The sequence below is a fragment of the Oxyura jamaicensis genome, chromosome 1 (assembly GCF_011077185.1).
Source record: "Oxyura jamaicensis isolate SHBP4307 breed ruddy duck chromosome 1, BPBGC_Ojam_1.0, whole genome shotgun sequence".
NCBI classification, from domain to species: Eukaryota; Metazoa; Chordata; class Aves; order Anseriformes; family Anatidae; genus Oxyura; species Oxyura jamaicensis.
In genome coordinates, this window is record NC_048893.1 from 101,141,441 (window position 1) to 101,161,231 (window position 19,791).

At 42.6% G+C, this 19,791-nt stretch overlaps 1 protein-coding gene across 2 annotated transcripts in view; it reads right to left on the bottom strand.

The window, feature by feature from the left end:
• Positions 1-14,118, bottom strand: part of ROBO2 (roundabout guidance receptor 2) — a 1,084,545-nt gene extending 1,070,427 nt beyond the window's left edge. The window contains exon 1 of one of the 2 annotated variants that reach the window (XM_035315365.1): positions 14,062-14,118. The gene's annotated coding sequence lies outside the window, so the exon portion shown is untranslated. Of the gene's footprint in view, positions 1-13,564; positions 13,777-14,061 lie in introns of those variants that run through there. The other variant, XM_035315363.1, reaches the window with a different exon arrangement.
• Between the last annotated feature and the right edge of the window lie 5,673 nt (positions 14,119-19,791).

The following is a 19,791-nucleotide window of genomic DNA, read 5'->3' on the forward strand; positions in this document are numbered from 1 at the left end:
GGAGCTGGAGCAGTGAGAAACAGAGAAACAAGCTGGGGGCACCTTCCCCCATCCACTCTCTTCCACCTCTTCGCTTCCCCGGGTGGCATGGGAGGGCTGGGAGTAGAGGCTGCAGTCGGCCTATGGTGCTTCGTTCCCACCTCTCCTTGGGGTCTGCAGAGAGATTTCTCACTCCTCGATCTCCCAACTGCTGCTGTGCATCAGTTTTGTTTTGTTTTGTTTCCTTTTCTTGGATGTGCTCTCACAGAGGCACAAACTGCACTGCTCATGGCTCGGCTCTGGGCAGCAGTGGGCCCCTTTGGAGCCGGCTGAAACTGGCCCTTATCTAACATTTGGATTCTTCTGGATTCTTCTAACAGAGGCTGCCACTGCACATAAACCCAATACATGGAGGCATATAGGTCGTTGCTGGTCTGTAATCTATCGGGGCTTAAATTAACTAATGAAAACCTTAATGTGATGGTGGTAGAAGAGACTGAGATGACAGTGTTACTTTTTGGGGACACCAAGCTGAGACTAGGGATAAAATGATCACTGGGCAATTATTTTATGTACCCGAGGCAGGGACTAACTTTTTGGGAAGGTATTTGATGATGAAATTGGGCATTCAAATAGTAAATTATTAGATTGGAATAATGGTGTTGTTAAAGGGGTGCTCTCAGACCCTGAGAGCAAAGATATATTCAGCTTTGAGTGGAAAGACCCTGAAACAGAGCAGAAGCAACAATACAGATGGACAGTTTTATCTCAGGGATTTAAAGGGCCACTGAATTTCATAGAATCACAGAATTGTAGGGGTTGGAAGGGATCTCAAGAGATCATAGGGTCCAACGCCCCTGCCAAAGCAGGTTCCCTAGAGCACATTGCCCAGATGGGCCTTCAATATCTCCAGAGGAGACTCCACAACCTCCCTGTGTAGCCTGTCACCCTCACCGTGAAGAAGTTCTTTTACATGTTGGTGCAGAACTTCCTGTGATCCATTTTGTGGCCATTGCCCCTTGTCCTGTCCCCACAAACCACTGAAAAGAGGTTGGCCATTTCCCTCTGTCTCCCACTCTTAAGATATTTGTAAACATTGATAATATCCCCTCTCAGTCTTCTCTTCTCAAGGCTGAACAGGCCCAAGTCTCTCAGCCTTTCCTCATAGGGGAGATGCTCCAGGCCCCGTATCATCTTTGTGGCTCTCCACTGAACTCTTTCCAGGCGATCCCTGTCTTTTTTGTACCGGGGAGCCCAGAACTGGACACAGTACTCCAGGTGAGGCCTGACAAGGGCAGAGTAGAGGGGGAGGATCACCTCCCTTGACCTGCTGGCCACACTCCTTTTTATGCATGCCAGGATCCCATTGGCCTTCTTGGTCACCAGGGCACACTGCTGGCTCATGGCCAACCTGTCGTCCACCAGGACCCTCAGGTCCTTCTCCATAGAGCTCCTCTCCAGCAGGTCATCCCATAGCCTGTACTGTACTGTACTTCATTTTGGCAAGTTCTAGAACAATTTTTGGAGCAATTCCAACCTCCAGAGCATGTGTTACTGTTACAATATGTGGATGATCTTTTATTGTCAGGACAGGAGAAAACAATTGTGAAGGAAGCCACTAACAAGCTACTAAACTTTCTGGGAAAACAGGGCTTGAGAGTATTAACAAATAAATTACAATATGTGGAAAGAGAAATCAAGTATTTAAAGCATCTAGTGTCTGAAAGTACCCACCAGAAAAGCAGATATTTAGTGAAAAAGAGAGAGAGGTTTTGAAGGAAGTAGGAGCCACAGAGTCTGAAGGAAAATGGGTACTTCCTGATGATGAATAAAGTGCTAAAGAGGCAAATATTAACTGTTTTACATCAAGGGAGTCACTGGGGAATTTAAGCAGTGTGTGACACTGTGCTATGGAAATTGTATGTGTAGGAACATATACACTCTGGATAAACAAGTATGCAGGAGTTGTGTCAAAAGGTAAATAAAATTATCCACAGTCAGCCCAAAGCGGGGTGAGAACCAGGAATTCAACCCTTCCAAAGTGTACAAGTAGATTTTATAGAACTCCATTGAGTAGGTAGATTTAAATACTTATAACTCTTAATCATTTGTCAGGGTGGCTGGAAGTTTTCCCTTCAGCACCTGCTACTGCGAGCATGGTAGATAAAGTAATTCTAGAAGAGATAATTCCCAGGTATGGAATCATTGAGAATATTGACTCTGATCAAGGAAGTCACTTTATATCACCAATATTGCAAGAGCTAATGCGGACTCTAGGAATTAAATGGGAATTTCACACTCCTTGGCATCCTTCCAGTTCTGGAAGGGTGGAACAAATCAGACAGTAAAGAAGTAATTAACTACATTATGGAAACTTGGTTCCCCTGAACAAAGTGCTTACCACTTCTACAAACTTGAACAGCATCAAAAAAAGATATGGGACTTTCACCATATTAAATATTATTTGGATTGCTCTACCTGGGCAGAGGGGAATTACCTCAATTCAAGACAAAAGATGCTTTTCTTAAAAACTACATACTTGGGCTGTTGTCCTGTCATCTCTCAGGACCCACGGATTGTTAGCTCAGACCCCAGCCTTGGAAGTCCTGATTCATCCACTCCAAGTAGGAGATGGGGTTCTGATAGGGACATAGAGAGAATCAAAGTTGCAACCTGAGTGGGACAGACCATTCCAAGTGCTCCTGACTACTGAGATAGCAGACAGAACAGCTGAGAAAGCGTGGAATCATTATACCTGGGTAAAAGCATCAGTTAACCCTGAAACCTGAGAGACTGCCTTAACAAAGGCTTTTAAAGTTAGAACTGTTAAAACTAACTATCGTCAAATTATAACTACTCCTTAGAAGAATTCTTAATCAATTATGGATAAAATGGATTGAATTACACAGAATCAGACTGTTTCCAGGGAACACTCCCTCGAAGTGGGAGAAAAAGAAAGGGGGTGAGGGGGTTTTCAATCCCCACCGGAAGAATCCTTATTAATTTGTGATTTTTATTGGCTCTATGAATACTCGGCGCAGGGCCCCGTGCCCCACCATGCCAGGCACACCCCACTGCCCACCCTGCTGCCCTTCCCTGCTCGCGGTGGGCACTGCGAGTTGCCTCCCACCCGGGGGCTTGTTCCTAGGCAGAGGGCCTGGGTGCAGGCCCTGGCAACACTCGATCCCTGTGAGCTTCTCTGGCAGCAGCCAGTGGCAGCGGGCTGGTGGCGCTGCTGTCCCGGGCCGCCCCTGGCGAAGCAAGGACCACAGGTCCCCCAGTAACGCGTGGTCGGGCGCTGGGGCTATGCCGGCCTTGAGGCGGCTGGCCTCGATTACTGAGCATGTAGTCATGCGCAGTGTAACTGTTATTGAAGACCCACAGAGCCAAAGCCCCCCACGAGACCCCACACAGAATTAAGAGGGCTCCAGATAATCCTCTAGTAAAAAGAAACAGGGTGTTTCACTGTTTGCCAAGGTGGTTTTTACCTTAGAGGTGAGTGAATTAGAAAAAGCTATTGTAAATATCTCAGCTATAACTGAAGAACTAGAAAATAACACTCTGGATGTAGTCCAGGCAGGAGGTAACAAGTTTGTCAAAAACAGTGCTCCAGGATCGAATGGTATTAGATTTATTACTAGCCTCAGAAGGAGGAGTGTGCACTGTAATTAATTGTGGAATCATAGAATAATGAAGGTGGGAAAAGACCTTCAGGATTATCTGGTTTAACCATTACCCCACCACCAATATACACCCACTAAACCATGTCCCCAAGCACCAGGTCCAACCTTTTCTTCAACAACCCCAGGGACAGTGACTCCACCACCTCCCTGGGCAACCTGTTCCAATGTCTCACTGCTCTTTCTGAGAGGAAATGTCTCCTAATTTCTAACCTAAACCTTCCCTGATGCAACTTGAGGCCATTCCCTCTAGTCCTATCACTAGTTACCTGTGAGAAAAGGCCGACCCCCAGCTCCCACACCTTTCTTTCCAAAAGTTATAGAGAGCAATAAGGTCTACCCGAAGCCTCCTCCAGACTGAACAGCCCCAGTTCCTTCAGCCACTCCTCACAGGACTTGTGTTCCAGACCCTTCACCAGCTTCTTAGCCCTTCTCTGGACACGCTCCAGGGCCTTGATGTCCTTCTTGTAGTGAGGGGCCCAAAGCTGAACACAGTACTCAAGGTGCGGTCTCACCAGAGCTGAATACAGGGGGACAATCACCTCCCTGGTCCTGCTGGTGGCACTATTCCTGATACAAACCAGGATGCTGTTGGCCTTCTTGGCCACCTGGGCACACTGCCAGGTCATATCCAGGTGAGCATCAATTAGCACACCCAGATCTGTCTCTTCTGCACTGCTTTCCAGCCACTTTCCCCCAAGCCTGTAGCACTGCATGGGATTGCTGTGGCCAAAGCGCAGGACCTGGCACTTAGCCATGTTGAGTAGCTAAGTGCCGGGTCCTCCCATTGGCCTCTGCCCATTGACACCTGTCCAGGTCCCTCTGCAGGGCCTTCCTACCCTCAGATAGATCGATACTTCCTCCCAATTTGGTGTCATCTGCAAACTCACTGAGGGTACACTCAATTCACTCATCCAAATTGCCAATAAAGATATTAAAGAAGATGGGCCCCAACACTGACCCCTGGGGAACATCACTGGTGACCGGTTGCCAGCTGCATTTCACTCTGTTCACCATCACTCTTTGGGCCCAGCTGTCCAGCCAGTTTCAGTTTTTAATGCAGCAAAGAGCATACCTATCCATGCCATGGGCTGCCAGCTTCTCCAGGAGAATACTGTGGGAGACCGTGTCAAAGGTTTTGCTGAAGTCTAGGTAGACTACATCAACAGGCTTTCCCTCATCCACCTGGCAGGTCACTCAGTCATAGGAGATGAGGTTTGTCAGGCAGGACTTGCCTTTCATGAACCCATGCTGACTGGTCCTGATCCCCTGCCCACATGTCTTCTCTGTCCTGAACAGGTCTAGCAGGGCACCCCCTCTGGTAAGCTCACTAACCAGCTGAGTCAGGAAGCTGTCTTCCACACACTCCAGGAACCTTCTAGACTGCTTCCTCACAGCTGTATCATATGTCCAGCACATGTCTGGGAAGTTAAAGACCCCCATGAGGGCAAGCACTGGCAATTGAGCAATTTCCACCAGCTGCTTATAGAATGCCTCATCCATCTCTTCATCCTGGTTTGGTGGTCTATAACAGACCTTCAACAGGATGTCAGCCTTGTTGGCCAACCCCCTGATCCTTGTCCACAAGGACTCTACCTTTTCATTCCCAACCCTGATCTCAAAAGCATCGAAACACTCTCTAATAGAGAGAGCCAAGCCAACGTCCTTCCTTGGTTGCCTCTCCCTTCTGAGGAACTTGTAGCCATCCATCACAGCATTCCAGTCATGGCAGTGGTCCCACCAAGTTTCAGTGATGGCAACTAGGTCATAGTTTGCCTGCCTCACAATGGCTTCCCACGCCTCCTGTTTGTTGCACATGTTGCGTACATTGGTGTAGATGCACTTGAGTCATGCCATCGCCCTCAACCCTGGGACTGCTCCCCAGGCTCATCTCTATCGAGTCTAATTTCAACCCCCATCTCCCTTCATACCTAGTTTAATGCCCTCTCAGTGAGCCCTGCCAGCTCCCAGGCTAGAGTGCGTTTCCCGTTTTGGGACAGGTAGGACCCATCAGCAGCCATTAGGCCAGGTGCTGAGTAAACCTCCCCATGACTGTAAAACACAAAGTTCCTGTGGCAGCACCAGCCTCTCAGCCATGCATTAATTAGCCAGGCCTTCCAGGTCCACTCAATATCCCTCCCTACCACTGAAGGGATAGAGGAAAACACCACCTGTGCACCCTCTCCATCCAGGAACTGCCCCAATCCCCTGAAGTCCCTTATGATATTCTTCAGGCTTCTCTCAGCAATTTCATTGCTGCCAGCCTGAATTATCACTAATGGGTAATAATTGGAGGGGAGAACAAGGCCATGAAGTTTCAAGTTTCATTACAAGTTTCCTGGTAATGTCCCTGACCCAGGCCCTCTCTTCCCCTCAGAAGGGTGTTGCCTACGACTATTACCCATCTTTCCTTCTTGTTGGAGAAAATCTTGAGGCGTGGAGTAGACTTCCTTGCCCTAGACAGCCTCCTGTGTAGACATTCCCCCACATCCTCACCACCCTGTCCCTTGAGCTCCATGGCTTCAAACCTATTGTGTAAGGTCACCTGGGGAAGCAAGGCGGGTAGGAAGGGAGCTCACTTGTGACACCAAGCAGGGACCCGCTTCCATTCCTCTTCATCTCTCAAGTCCCCTCCCTCTGCCCAAGAGCAACAGGGTAGGGGGTCCACCACTATTTGGGGTGTGTCGCCCCAGTGCCTTTCTCTCAGGCATGGCAAGGAGTGACTCCACCAGTAAAAGTAAAGATGCTTGCAGAACGTCCTGGGGTGTGGCTCGAACCCGCGACCTTGGCCCACAGTGAAGGGTGCAACCACTAAGATATGGACGGCCCCTCCACAATTCTCTCCCTCATCCCAGAGGGGAGGGGGGTGAAGGTGAGCGAACAGCTATGCAGTGCTTAGCTGCTGGCTGGGTTAAACCACTACACTAAGTACCTATCGATTACTCTATACTCTCTGATTAAAATTTAAAGTGAAAAATGTCAGTATTTTTTAAATCTTTTTGTTTGTTTTTCCATCAGATTAATGCTATGAAGAAAACAATGCATGTATAGTGCTAAGAGACACAAAAATGGCCAACAGGCATACTGTAACTATGAATTAATGATACCTGAATGAAGGCCAATATGTTTTAAGGTATTTAGCCTTAAGAAATCAAATTTAGCTTCAAATCTTTTGTGTATGGAAAATTCTCAGTTTCATTTTTGTGACACACGCTGGATTCTCATAGCAACTTCATTAAGATTGAAAAGTTTGGGGTTTGTTTTTCTTCATCCCAAACAGAAAAAAAAAAAAAAAAAAAAAAAAAAAAAAAAGGCAATAGAAAGTCTAATTCTTGGATGGCTTTAGTAACTGATAGAGGATTTGATTGCATCACCATAGAGAGAAGCTAGTTGTTGGAACTATAAGAAGAGGTTCTGTTGCCACCAACAATTCAAAAAAAAATTATTTCACAAATGACCAAATAAAAATCTTTGGTGTTGTTGCTGTTTATCTTCTGGTGTTGCTGCCTCCAGGGTTCACATTTTCAAGCCTTTCTGAAAACTGCAGCAAAATTCAGTCTAAGAAGCCAAGAATGGTAGGGCAATGCATTTATCATTAAAAGAGATCTTTGGGAAAAAAATAGAAAATATCAAAGAATCAAAACTAGAAACCTCTTAAATCAGGTATGTACTTTCTTGAAAGAAAATGAAATGCTGCACGGTGAAATGTCAGCATCTGGCTTAGCTCTATTTTTTTTCCAAGACCAAAAAACCTTTCAAACATCTATGTATAACATGTTATACAATATCAATGGGATTTGGTTAATTTTGAAATGGTCAGCTCTACTTGCAGAAGTCTTTCTTGCATGCCTATTTATTTATAAACCTTAATTTTCACATTCAAAACATCCCTGCATACAGTCTCCTACAGGTTATGGTTAGAATACATCACATAAATAGCTTTGGCACAGGAGAGAAGGACACCAAAGTCATTTAGTCCTCCACATTCCGCCCTGGACTGTATCCAACCCTGCTTTCCCCCTGCTGAAACAGGAACAGAGCTCTCATTACCTATTACCATCCAGTAGCATCTATCACCAGAAAACACCATTTACCAGCATGTCCTTGCCATGCTATAAGTTTACACATGAGCATACATACTTTGTGTGGCTGTACAGGTATTTCTCACCAACTGTAAAATGTTCCCCACCACTACCCAAAGTCTGACCCAGTGTATTCCAAGCAATGTAAGCTTTGCTGAACAAGGACAGTGCATCAGCTTTGTATCAATCCTAAAAGAAGAATATTCACTTTCAGTTATCACTGTTATTTTCGTCTTTAAGTGTTTCTGATTCATGAAAGAGAACAAAAGAAAGGAGTAAATAAAACTGTGACCAATAAGCGTAAGTTGCCTAATTACAATCATTCATACAATCTACTTTTGCATTAACAGAACAAAATCAATATAATTGACTTTTGCTCCCTAAAACCATTTGTTTTGTTTTTCTTCGCAATCGCATACACTAAGAAATTAACTTACAATGCATTAAGAAATTCCAGATAACTGGCTCTGTCAATACAGCATGAAGGATGAGGAAAAACTGAGTAGAAGAGTAATATATTTTTCACAAAATATTGGATCCCATGAACAAGTTAATGATGTTTGCAAGGGAAAAAATGTGAGAACCAAAAGTTTTCAAGTTGCTGAGTGATAATAATGGGGCCATCTATTGTGCATCCATCACACTGAAGTGCTTGACACATATTTTGGACTGTTTTCATGCATTTTCTTTATGATGACTAATAGTGGCATTGCACCATCTGAAAGAGCAGCCCATCACACAGAGAAAGGTATATAAAATTAAATTCACATGATAATAACTTTGATCTCAGAAGCACATGGAGAAAATAACCAAGGGTTGGAACTAAAAACTGTGAGAAATACCCATTTCTAAGATGAGGGTCCATAACAAACAGAGAACAAGGAGTAAGGACAAAATGCACTGCCTGAACACAAGTGCCCTCCTTGAGCAACCATTATTCTGGTATCTTTTCCCCTTATCATAGAAAGAAAGCAAAATTAGCATAGAGACACTTCACTAGTGGCTTTTTGTCTGGTGAGGCTGAAAGTTGGACTTCCAAGACTCTCAAGGTGGCCCAAGCAATGCAAAGATGTTTCATAACAAGTATGCTTACGTGGACAAATTTTACTTTGCTGCTTAGGAGGATGTACAATTACTATGGCTCAGATGATAAACTCTAATTTCGTCTCTTTGGAGGTGGAATTTTACAAGGGAGATCAAGAATTTTGGGGGTACGCTCTTTCCTTTGACTCAGCCAGAGCACATAAGGAAAAAAATCCCTACCCCCATCAGATGAATGGGCATAGTGACGATGTACACGAGTGCCATAAAGTATATTTAATGACTAGAAATGACTCTCAGATATTGGGATATGTCATACACAAACAGAAATGGTAAATTGTTGCTAGAACTTGCTTGGGAAACCTTGCAGCCCTGCTCATTCCTGGGAGCACAGAAACAGAGTCACACTACTGCTTCCCAACATGGGAACAGGGCTGCAGAAATGAATTGTTCTGTCTCCTGCAACAGTCAGGCTTGCAGGTCATAATGGAGTGTACCTAAGGGATTAGAGATGGCAGTCTGATTTGTGGATCAGCTCAGCTACACATAAGTAGTGCGGTAAAGTCTGACTAGGTTCATCAAAGTCTGCCACCTTTCTTAACAGCAAAAATATGAATAATTAAGCCTCAGTTGTACTGTTTGATATGTTGTTATTACCAAATCTGCCTGAGAGCAAGTTTAGTCCCTACTGGTTTTCCTTTTCCTTTTTTTTCCTTACAGTTATAAATGGACATAATAATGTTGCACAACTGCTTAGAAAAATTGTAAGCTGAACTACTGAATACACTCCAGTGAAGAGATTTGATCAAGACTTAGTAACTTACTATATGTTTTTTACATTGTTATCATTATCAGTTAATGTTGGCATTATAACACTTGTATATCCCCCTGCCTAAAATAATCTTGACGGGCTTGAAAAAAAAATCCAGGACAGAGTAAAATTGAAGAATGGGAACAGTCAAAAATTCACCTAATTTTTTTGAACGGAAGCATGAACAGAGATGGGAACAATTGGTTATTTTGTTCCCGTTATATTTGTATGTAAAATCCAAGTAGCCCTAAACCCCAGAGCAATAAGATAGTTAATGTTCCACCCATACCAGTAATATCATACCTTATGTATTCAGAAAGTACATAATTTACCAAAAAGTGTTTGGAGAGCAGTCTAGCAGTTTTCAATACTTTTTGGAATTGCACATCTTTTTAAATGATAAATCTCAAAAGTTTAGCTGTCTGGGCTTGTTAAGGGTAAAGAGAATGGTAACTAATAAATTTTAAAATCCTCTAGAAATTCTTTGAATGACTTTTCTATGCATACCAATGTTAAAACTAATGATTTAAAATACCTGAAACTTCAGGGCTGAAAACATCTATCTCTAACGCCAGATGCTTGCTGCCTGTGAGCTGCAAAGTTTTGTTTTGTTTTGCTTTTTTTGACCAGAATTCCAGAGAATTTGATACATTAGATCTATCTTTCATCCAGTATTTTATATATCTAATTCTAGGCTCTAGCTATTGTATTTCTATGACAGAATCATCTTGTTTATGGAGTGGACAGGGAAGGAAATGTTTCTGCAGACATTGTTTTGGATCTGTTTCTGTGGGGCATTTGCCTTATGTTTAAAATAAAAACTTAAGCATTCTTGGAGGCCTTGGGTTTTAGAAGCTATCATAACAAAGAAAGTAAAGCTACTTTCCACATCATTTAAATTGGTAAGAAAGGGAGAAAACATTACACTGAAAATCAACATAGTCTACTCTGAATGTAATACCATGGTTTCCCCATAGCATCCTAAATTCCAGAGGCCCAGCCATGATCTGAATCAAACACCATGAAACTGTGAGGTGCCAGGTAGAGCTGATTAAGAAATTCTGCTGATTGAGAGAAGGCCAGCAGACAAAAGAGGAAAAAAATAAAAAGAAAAAAAAAAAAAAAGAAGAAAAAAAAAAAAAGTAATAAATGCTTGAGCATCAGTACAGTGTAATAAAAGCAATGGCTCATTTTGACACCTTGACTGAGTTTATTTTGGGCTAATAGCATTATTTTTCCCCTTGCACCTAAATTTAACCCCTACTGTCCAGTTACGCTTTTCCATGTTGTCCAGTATAGGTGACTTCTGCCTTGGCTCAAGTTATAGCCATATTTCTTGTCTCTCTTTCACAAAGACTGCTACTCTTCTTTGCAAAGTACTTTCCTCTAAAGTTAAAGTAAGTTAAGTATGCAAATATGCATTAGTAGGATATTAGAGACTAATTAAACACTGCAACTATGATACTCAGATAAGTAGGTGTGCAGGCTCCAGTTATTTCCAAAGGTGCAGACTACTTTTTCCTTCTCACAAAATATTTCATCAGTAGAGGCTTCATAAGTGGTCATTAGTTGTTCTTCATAATTTCTAGCTGACCCTGGAACAGGTTTTAGACCCTCCAACTACTCCAGCTACAAATTTAAACAGCTAAGCCCCTGAGCTGTAGGTATTCCTAAGCATTTTCAATGAGCTAAACCATTAATCTATTTCCCACATTCATTAAGATCAGTTCTTCCACAGAGAAACCCAAATATTCCAAGGGGATTGATGTCAGATAAACCTTTTCTCCACTGCTTAGCTAACTGACAAAGAAAAACACCAGCTCAAAACATTCTTTAAACAGATGACTTGGCTTCCATTTTTATAGGTACATTAGGCAATTTCAATTGCTACTTGTAAAAGAGCCCAATGACCTCTCTCAGTTGTGAAACTGTGTTAATTTTAACACATATAAGAAGTAGTCGATGAAGGACAAAAGAAAGTAATACCACCCATCTAGTACTTGAACTTACACAAAAATTTACATTCGAAACACAAACTTAATCCTAGTCTAGTTTAGTAAAACCTTATTAAGAAACAGTGTAATCCATCAAGTTATTTCTTTTCCTTATGATTTCTACATGTGATTAGATAAAGGATTGTTGTTGTTGTTGTTGTTTTCCACACTTATTCTGAAGTTTCTTTATAACCTGTTTAATTTAGGAATTATGAAATAAAGGAATCATCAGTACAGACATTTCTCTCTGTGTTAATTTGGAGATTTTTACCGACTTCAGCACAGATACATCTCATTCATTCTGAAGTCAGAGAAAGTTGTGTAACTGAAATTCGTCAATCCTCATAGAAACAGTACACTGTGAATAATCTGTCAGGAGTTTGAGCAACATGTAGACCAGGTGGCAGTCCTCTACAAACATGTAAAGGTTAAGAGAAGAAAAACACACATATACATCTAATTTCTGCCTGTTAATTAAAAATAAACCTACAAGCCTGTGTTATTTTTTGCTTTCTTTAATAGTAGGAGACTTCAGTTGCACATAGGTTTTTAATGCTAAGACTGACAATTGAATGTACATTATAAGTGTTAGTTATATCAATGTCCTTATGAAAATACTGTGTCCCTATGAATCATTCTTATTTCTCTGACATGTTTTAGATGGAGTCTTGGATGGGCAAACACCTTCTACTTGCACTGAATTTGATCTGCAGTAGAGTACGCCTACTTCTCACTGCCCAGAATGAGACATGAGACAAGTGAATCAATCCCTTTCATAAATTTGTCTCTGTACTTCTGGATTACACTGTGTGTAGAGACCAAAAGCAACCACCTGTACACTTGCTATCTCCAGCTGCATCAAAGTGCCTGAGAAAGAGTGTAACACATACCAGTCATACACGAGTGCCTGGAATGTGATAAGTGACATGTAACTCAACAATTAACTTCCATTAATCTCTATAGTGTTAGGAATAAAATACAGTTGATTTTCCACTAGTATTTTAATTCATTAACTATACATATTGTAGGTCAAATCTGAAATAAATGACCCAGTATCAACAACTTTAAGTAATGAGCCATATCTTTGTCTTGCAGGATAGTTATTTCCCTGGATTTTATGCTGGTGCCCTGGCTATTCTTGACCCAAGATTTTACAGCTAAATTAGAGATTATTTCTGCAATCCTAAAGGCCTACGTAAGTTTCTGTCTTGAGTATTAATGTTCCTTCTTGACCATAAATTCTTTATCTGTAAAGATATGCTTGCAATGGATACCTTTCCTCCTATCCATAGGAAACGTTATCCAAAGTTATGGAAACTGCAAATGAAAGGCTATGCTGTGTTGTTTGCAGAGAGCTTGAATTTACAAGGTTAGGTTTTCTGTGGTGAAACATGCCTATGCTGAAGTACCATCAAGGTCATTTGCATTTTGTATTACTTTCCCCAAAGCTAATTACAACTATTTTTATTGCCTAACTTTTTCTTACTATTAACATCGACATAATTGAATATACCATGCTAGTCCCAGACTAATAAAGGAAGTCAGCAATTTCCAATTTACATACTGCACTCTAATATCTTTTATGAGCTAATCTGTTTTGTATATGGTAATCCGTAATTTAAAATAAAAGACTTTGGCGTTTTTATGCACTAAACTGTCCTTAAAACGAGACGAACGACCCAAACTCCTACTGCCCCTCTCCAGACGAGCATTTGACCAATTCCTCCCCGAGCTTTGCCACGAAGGGAAGCGCAGAGCAGCCCAACGGGGTGCACAAGGCGCCAGATGCCACCCGCCCCCCCCCCCCCGTCCCGGCAGCTGTTTCGCCCCCATCGCTCCCCGCCCTGCCCTGTCTCTTCCAAGGGAAACGAGCCTCCTGAGCTACTTTCCTGGCGGCACCTTCCTCCTCCTCCTCTTCCTCCTCCTGCCGCCCCTTCCCTTCCCCTCCCCGCGCCGTGGGGCAGCGCCGGCTCTTACCTGGGCATCCCCGCAGGTAGCCGGGAGCCCACCAGCCCCGAAACGCGGTGCCGGGGGGCGCCGGCCGAAGTTTATCCGGGAAGGGCGGCGGGCAGGTCCTGCCGAAATTAAAGAACCAGCCCCAAGCCCACGGGGTCCGCGGTGGGCAGCTGCCGCCGCGCAGGCAGAGCAAGCCCGCTCGCTCTGTCGAAACGGGAGAAAGGAGAAGGAGGAGGGCGGCTTGTGGCGGTGCAGCCCTTGCATCCGAAGGGAGGAGTTAGCGGCACGGCCGGCCGTGCTCCCGGGGAAGGGGATCCTGCCCTCCCGCAGGATGCACCGCGGGCGGCGGCTGCGGCACGTCGGACAGCGGCTGCAGCACCGCGGACAGAGGCCGAGGAGTCCCCCGGGAACCCGGGACTGCCCCCGGGCATCCCTCCCGGGAACAGGCCGGGGGGCTCCCGATAGACACCCCCGGCTGCCCGAAGAACTGGCCAGAGCCCAGCAAGAGCGGCTATCACCAATTGTATCTTGTTGCGCAGAGGTCGAATGCACCAGCACCAGCTGGTAAATTTCATTAAGCTGATCCTATGGCTGAAGACATTGAGATAGGGAGGTTATGAAATGGGTGATGTCACGTACACACAACAAGATCCGTAGCAAACCCCACATTGGGGTACACCTGACCCATGAGATCACCTACCGTCTCATTTCCTTCCCCCCTCCTTGTTCCGTGGGTGTAAGTGCAGTGCCTCAGTGGCACCTTACTTAGCTTGGCTGTCAACTCTGGAAGCTTCCGTGGGCCTCACTCAAACAGTAAAGTATGATTTGAGGTCCTCCAGATTTAGAAAATTGCTATAGTGAATGTAATACCTCAAAACAGAGAAGCATGGTTTAGTGAGGAGCAGTCAATACAGACCGTGAGTGTAGAACTAGTCCTTTTGTATAACCAGAGATGAGTGTTAAACAAATGGGATAAGCATTGACATCTTAGGATCTCCAGGTGGAAGGGAGAGACTGCACCTTTTGTAAATCTCAGAGGAAAAAAAATAATAATAATCCAGAAATGAAATACTTATTATTACCTCCGGTGTTCATACAATATTAAACAAGCGTTTTAGGTGCTGTGGAATATGTGTTACTACAGGAGTGCAGCTAAGTTATTCTGGAAAATAAAAATAGATATATGAATTTGAGAAAGGAAATTTCCATTACTAATTATTCATACAAACAGTAAACAAACAGAAACCACATCTTGCTGGTTTCGAGATTGGGGAAAAAAAAAAAATAAAAATAAAAATAAAATAAAGGAAGGCTTGGGGAAAGATCATCAATGATCAAGACAGACAGGAGGAAGGTAAGGTGAATCTTAAAAACAGTACTGCATGACTTCAGTTCATCAAAATGTATATGATCTATTTATGTGCATGCTTTCTCTAAATGCATGTACGACATGAGAATACAAACTACAGCTGTGGAAATGGAAATGAGTATGAAAGGTTGATTGGATGGAAAACCTGTGAAAAAATACTCAAATTTCTAAAAAAGTACTAAACTCTTTGTGACAGCTCATACATTATCTACCTAAAGTAAAAGCGCTATGAGAACTGAAAGGCTGAGCTGATTTTTTAATTATTATTATCATAATTAGCATTAAATAGATTAAAGGAATCTTTAATATATACCAATATCTAAAAAAAAAAAATTGCTCAAAAAATATTTTTAACCCAGCTTAGCAAGAAATAAAACACAGAATGGAAAATATCCAAGTCCCCTCAGCCTTCCCAAGATCTTTACTGCTTAAAGTATATTCTAAAATTCCCTCTTGTTCCACTGAGCTTTTTATTCAGTAGATAAGAAATTATATATATATATATACACATATATATACATTAATATACATCCATATGTATACATACATGTCAAAACCTAATGCCAGTAATTTATGACACTTTGTAAAATGGAGCAAAAGTAGAGGAAAGATCGATCTTGAAAACACAGGATTTGAGATGTAGACAGTAATATAAGGTTATAAAAAGGTTTACAGAGCAGTAACACACTTAAAATCTCCTCATGCAAGCTTTCCCAACAACAGCCTGAAAGCAGGTGTGCCAATTAGTCTGGTCACAGATTGTGCAGTGAAGACAGAGGCCTCTTTAGTGAAAGTGTCTTGGAGCATATCCAGTACCAGTACACGACAGTGGATATGACACTGTCAAAATCAAGGCTGCTATGGCTCAGATTCATAAGTCACCTTGCTATACAGATGGTCTGAGAGATGAAGCATGGAGGAAGAACACTAAAATGCTAGTGGCAGAAGTCATGAACTGATTGTGGCCAACTGCACAAAGCAACATATGACATAGCCTGCTGTGGCAGAGAAGAGTTCCTTTGCATCCCTGTGCTTACAACAAATTCCTGGTCAGACGGCTTGTTTAGGGCAGTGAACAGTTTGGTATACTCAGTTTTCAAGATAATCAAATCCTTATGGTTAACATTTGACAGTGCAGGTAAGATTGCTCTAATGTGGACTGAGCTCTTGGCATCTGTGGTCTCAATGCAGTTTCTAGAGGAAAAAAAATTGCTCAGGTAATACAGATTAAAGTTAAGTAATGGTCAAACAGTTATACTCAAAAATTATTAGGGACTGAGTAATGATCATCTTAGGTCAGAATTAAAATTACTACATGAACTACACATTATTTTCAGACTTCATGCAAGGGATCTTCCTTGGTTCTCTGCACTTGTACTATAGAACAGGCAGGGGTTAGACAAGAGATAAATATGGAACAGCAACAGCAAAAGGCTTCCTTCACTGAAGAGTTTATAGTCTAGTAAGGTAAAAATCTTGATAAGAATAATGTGCTCACTGTGTGGGCAGCCTAAGTTTTATGTGTTCTTAATTATTTATTTCTTTGCTTCCAAGTGCTTTGGTTTATAAATGATGTGTACAAGCAGTGTTGGTAGTCAGATAACTTAATTGTTTTGGTAGTATAAAAAGGCATATGATGTAATGTCAATAGACTGCACCTTGTGTGCATTACAGAGATTTTCCATGTTGATGCTGATCCTCTAGCGACAAAGCTAATGATTCCTAATATGTATACAGGGTAAGAAAGAGGCTGCTGCGATAGACACTTAATAAATGGTTAAACAGATTGGTGGGAGAGCCAAGAATAAAACCCAAAATCACATCTTGGCTTTGAACTGTTTTTGGAATGATATAAACAGATGCAAAAGATTTGAATGCAAATAAAACAAGAAAAGAAAAAAGCCTGAGGGCAAAATTACCAAATTAATGCAGCTATTTGCCCATACGTACAAACTTAGCTTCCTCTCTTCACACAGACTATCCTAAAAATATGCTCCAAACAATGCCAAATTTAGGGGATGTTTCCAGTAGTAATCCAGGCTCAAAAATATTAGTTAATTACTGTAAGGCGCAGTGAATTTCCTTTTGTAGGTGTTTCAGTAACATAGTATGAAATAGCTAATTAAAAAATAAACATCCAAGTGGGTATTCACACCTTCTAGCTGATATCATCTGAATTATGCTCTAGGAAAAGTTTCTCTCCACTGTGTGGTGGTTTTACTCGGGTGGGGGGCCGAGCTCCACTGCAACCGCTCTCTCACTTCCCCTCCTCAAAGAGGAACAGGGAGAAAATACGATGAAAAGGGCTCAAGGGTTGAGATAAGGACAAGGAGATCACGCAGTAATTATCGTGACGGGCAAAACAGACTCAGCATAGGGAGATAGTAAGATTTATTGCCTTTTACGAACAAGCTAGAGAAGTGAGAAACAAAGGAAAGAAACCAAAAGCACCTTCCCCCCCATCCACCCTCTTCCACCTCCTCCCCCCGAGCGGCGCAGGGCAACAGGGGAATGGGGGTTATGGTCAGTCTATAGTGCTTCTTCACCGCCGCTCCTTCTCGGTCACTCTCATCCCCTGTGCTGTGGGGTCCCTCCCACGGGATGCAGTCCTTGCTGAACTGATCTGGTGTGGGCTGCCCACAGGCAGCAGCTCTTCACAAACTGCTGCACATATGGGTCCGTACCATGGGGTCCATCCCTCGGGAGCAAACTGCTCCAACCTGGGTCCCCCACGGGCAGCAGCTCCTGCCAGGTCACCTGCTCCTGCGTGGGCTCCTCTCCACGGGCTGCAGGTCCGGCCCGGAATCTGCTCCGGCAGGGGTCTTCCACAAGCTGCAGTCTCCGTCGGTGCAGGTCCACCTGCTCCACCGTGGTCTCCTCCACGGGCTGCAGTGTGGAACCCTGCTCCACCGTGGTACTCCATGGGCTGCAGGGGGACATCCTGCTTCACCATGGTCCTCACCACAGGCTGCAGGGGACTTCTGCTCCGGCGCCTGGAGCACCTCTCCCCCTCCTTCTTCACTGACCTTGGCGCCTGCAAGGCTGTTCCTCCCTCCTCTCACTCTCCCAGCTGCTGTGTGGTGCAGCGTTTGTTGTTTTTTTTTTTTTTTCCCTGTCTTAAATATGCTCTCAGAGGCGCAAACAACATCACTTATTGGCTCAGCTCTGGTCAGCAGTGGGGCCCTTACCAAACATTGGGCAGCTTCTAGATCCTTCTCACAGAAGCCACCCCTACGGCCCCCTGCTACCAAAACCTTGCCACATAAACCCACTACACACTGACTCACTGAAAATCTACATTTCTGATCATTTTACCTGAACAATTTAAAGTAGATGGTTTGCATCCTTTACTATCATCCATTTGTGCTGAAGCAAAGTAGAACAGGAAATACATGAAACAGAATGAAAGAAGAATAAAACCTAGACAGCTATTCTCATTGTGGTCCAGCCACCCAGGACTGGGAGCATTAATTGCTCGGGTTCTCTTAGAAGATGACTGTTAGGTAGCAAGAGGAGCAGGAAATCACCTCCTCTAGTCAAAATAGGAGAAGCGGCTAGAGCAACTGTCTTTCCTCTCAATAAGCTGATACATATCTACCTGCATAAATCTCAAAAAGCCTGAGCGTCATGTATGAACATTTGGCACACTGAAATGAATTTAGATTTTGGCAGTGATTTCAGCAGGATCAGAATTTTATTAAACAGTTTTTAGTAGGCATGACATAGGAATGTATCAACAGAATGGGAAGAAGACACAGAATAGTTTGTATATGTAACAACGTCTCTAATGAAGCCTGTAAAGAAAGAGATCTATGCAAGTCACTACCATCATTGCTGTGATTCACATTTTCTTTTTAGCTGCATGTCTACTAACCCCTTCCTTTCCCTCCAATTAGCCAGATTTACATTCTACCAGCCCAAAGTAGGGCATCTGACACTCCTGAGAGTAAACTGATTGGATGAATAAGAGCAAAACCATTATTTGTGATATCACAGACACATCAGTATAAAATAAAGTATTTGATTACCAAGAGGAACTAAGAGGTCATTTACCCTTTTCCCATTATTTAGCTTAACAACTGAGACTTTGAATAATAATTTGATTTAAGTTGTGTCAAAAGCAGTTACACTACTAATAACAGTACTGCCTAATTACCAATATCATCATGCTTTTGGGTGAAAATTAACCTCATAAAACGCTTATGGTGTAGAAGGTTAAGTACTTAGATTACTTTGTACCTAGAATCTGACCCAGAATCTCAGTTTCATAATGCCAGACCAATTTGTAATTGATTTTATATCGCCATTGATTATTACAACAATGTAAGACTTCATCCAATTGAGTTATAGAGGGGAAAAAAATCTATCACAAAGATACAGAAGCATCCATCAAAGATACATTTAGAGCAAATGGACAATGCACTTTTTTTTTTTTTTTTTTTTTTTTAAGTTGTAATTGTATTCAAGGGAATGACATTTAGCAGCCATCGACTGTAGGTTATTGAAATATTCTGTGACCTTGGCTCCACTTTCAAATGGAAAGCAAAACCACAAATAAAACTGCAGGGAATAAAGAAATTGAATTTTGGTCGCAATTACTTGTTTTGAAAATGTTCAATAGTAAGATAATGATCTTAATTACTCTCAAAACTACCAATTTTGGAATCAGTGCTTAACCAAAAACCACATGCTGAATAACCCTATAATCTGTAAATGGACAGAGTTCATTGCAGATGGAACCTATCTACATATACACAAGTGCTTACTAGAGCACACCATTTATTTTGGTAAGAGCATGGTTTTCTTGCCAAAAAAAAAGAGTACCAGTATACTCCTTGGAGTGTATAAGCCTAAGGAACATACATGCAACATATTATAG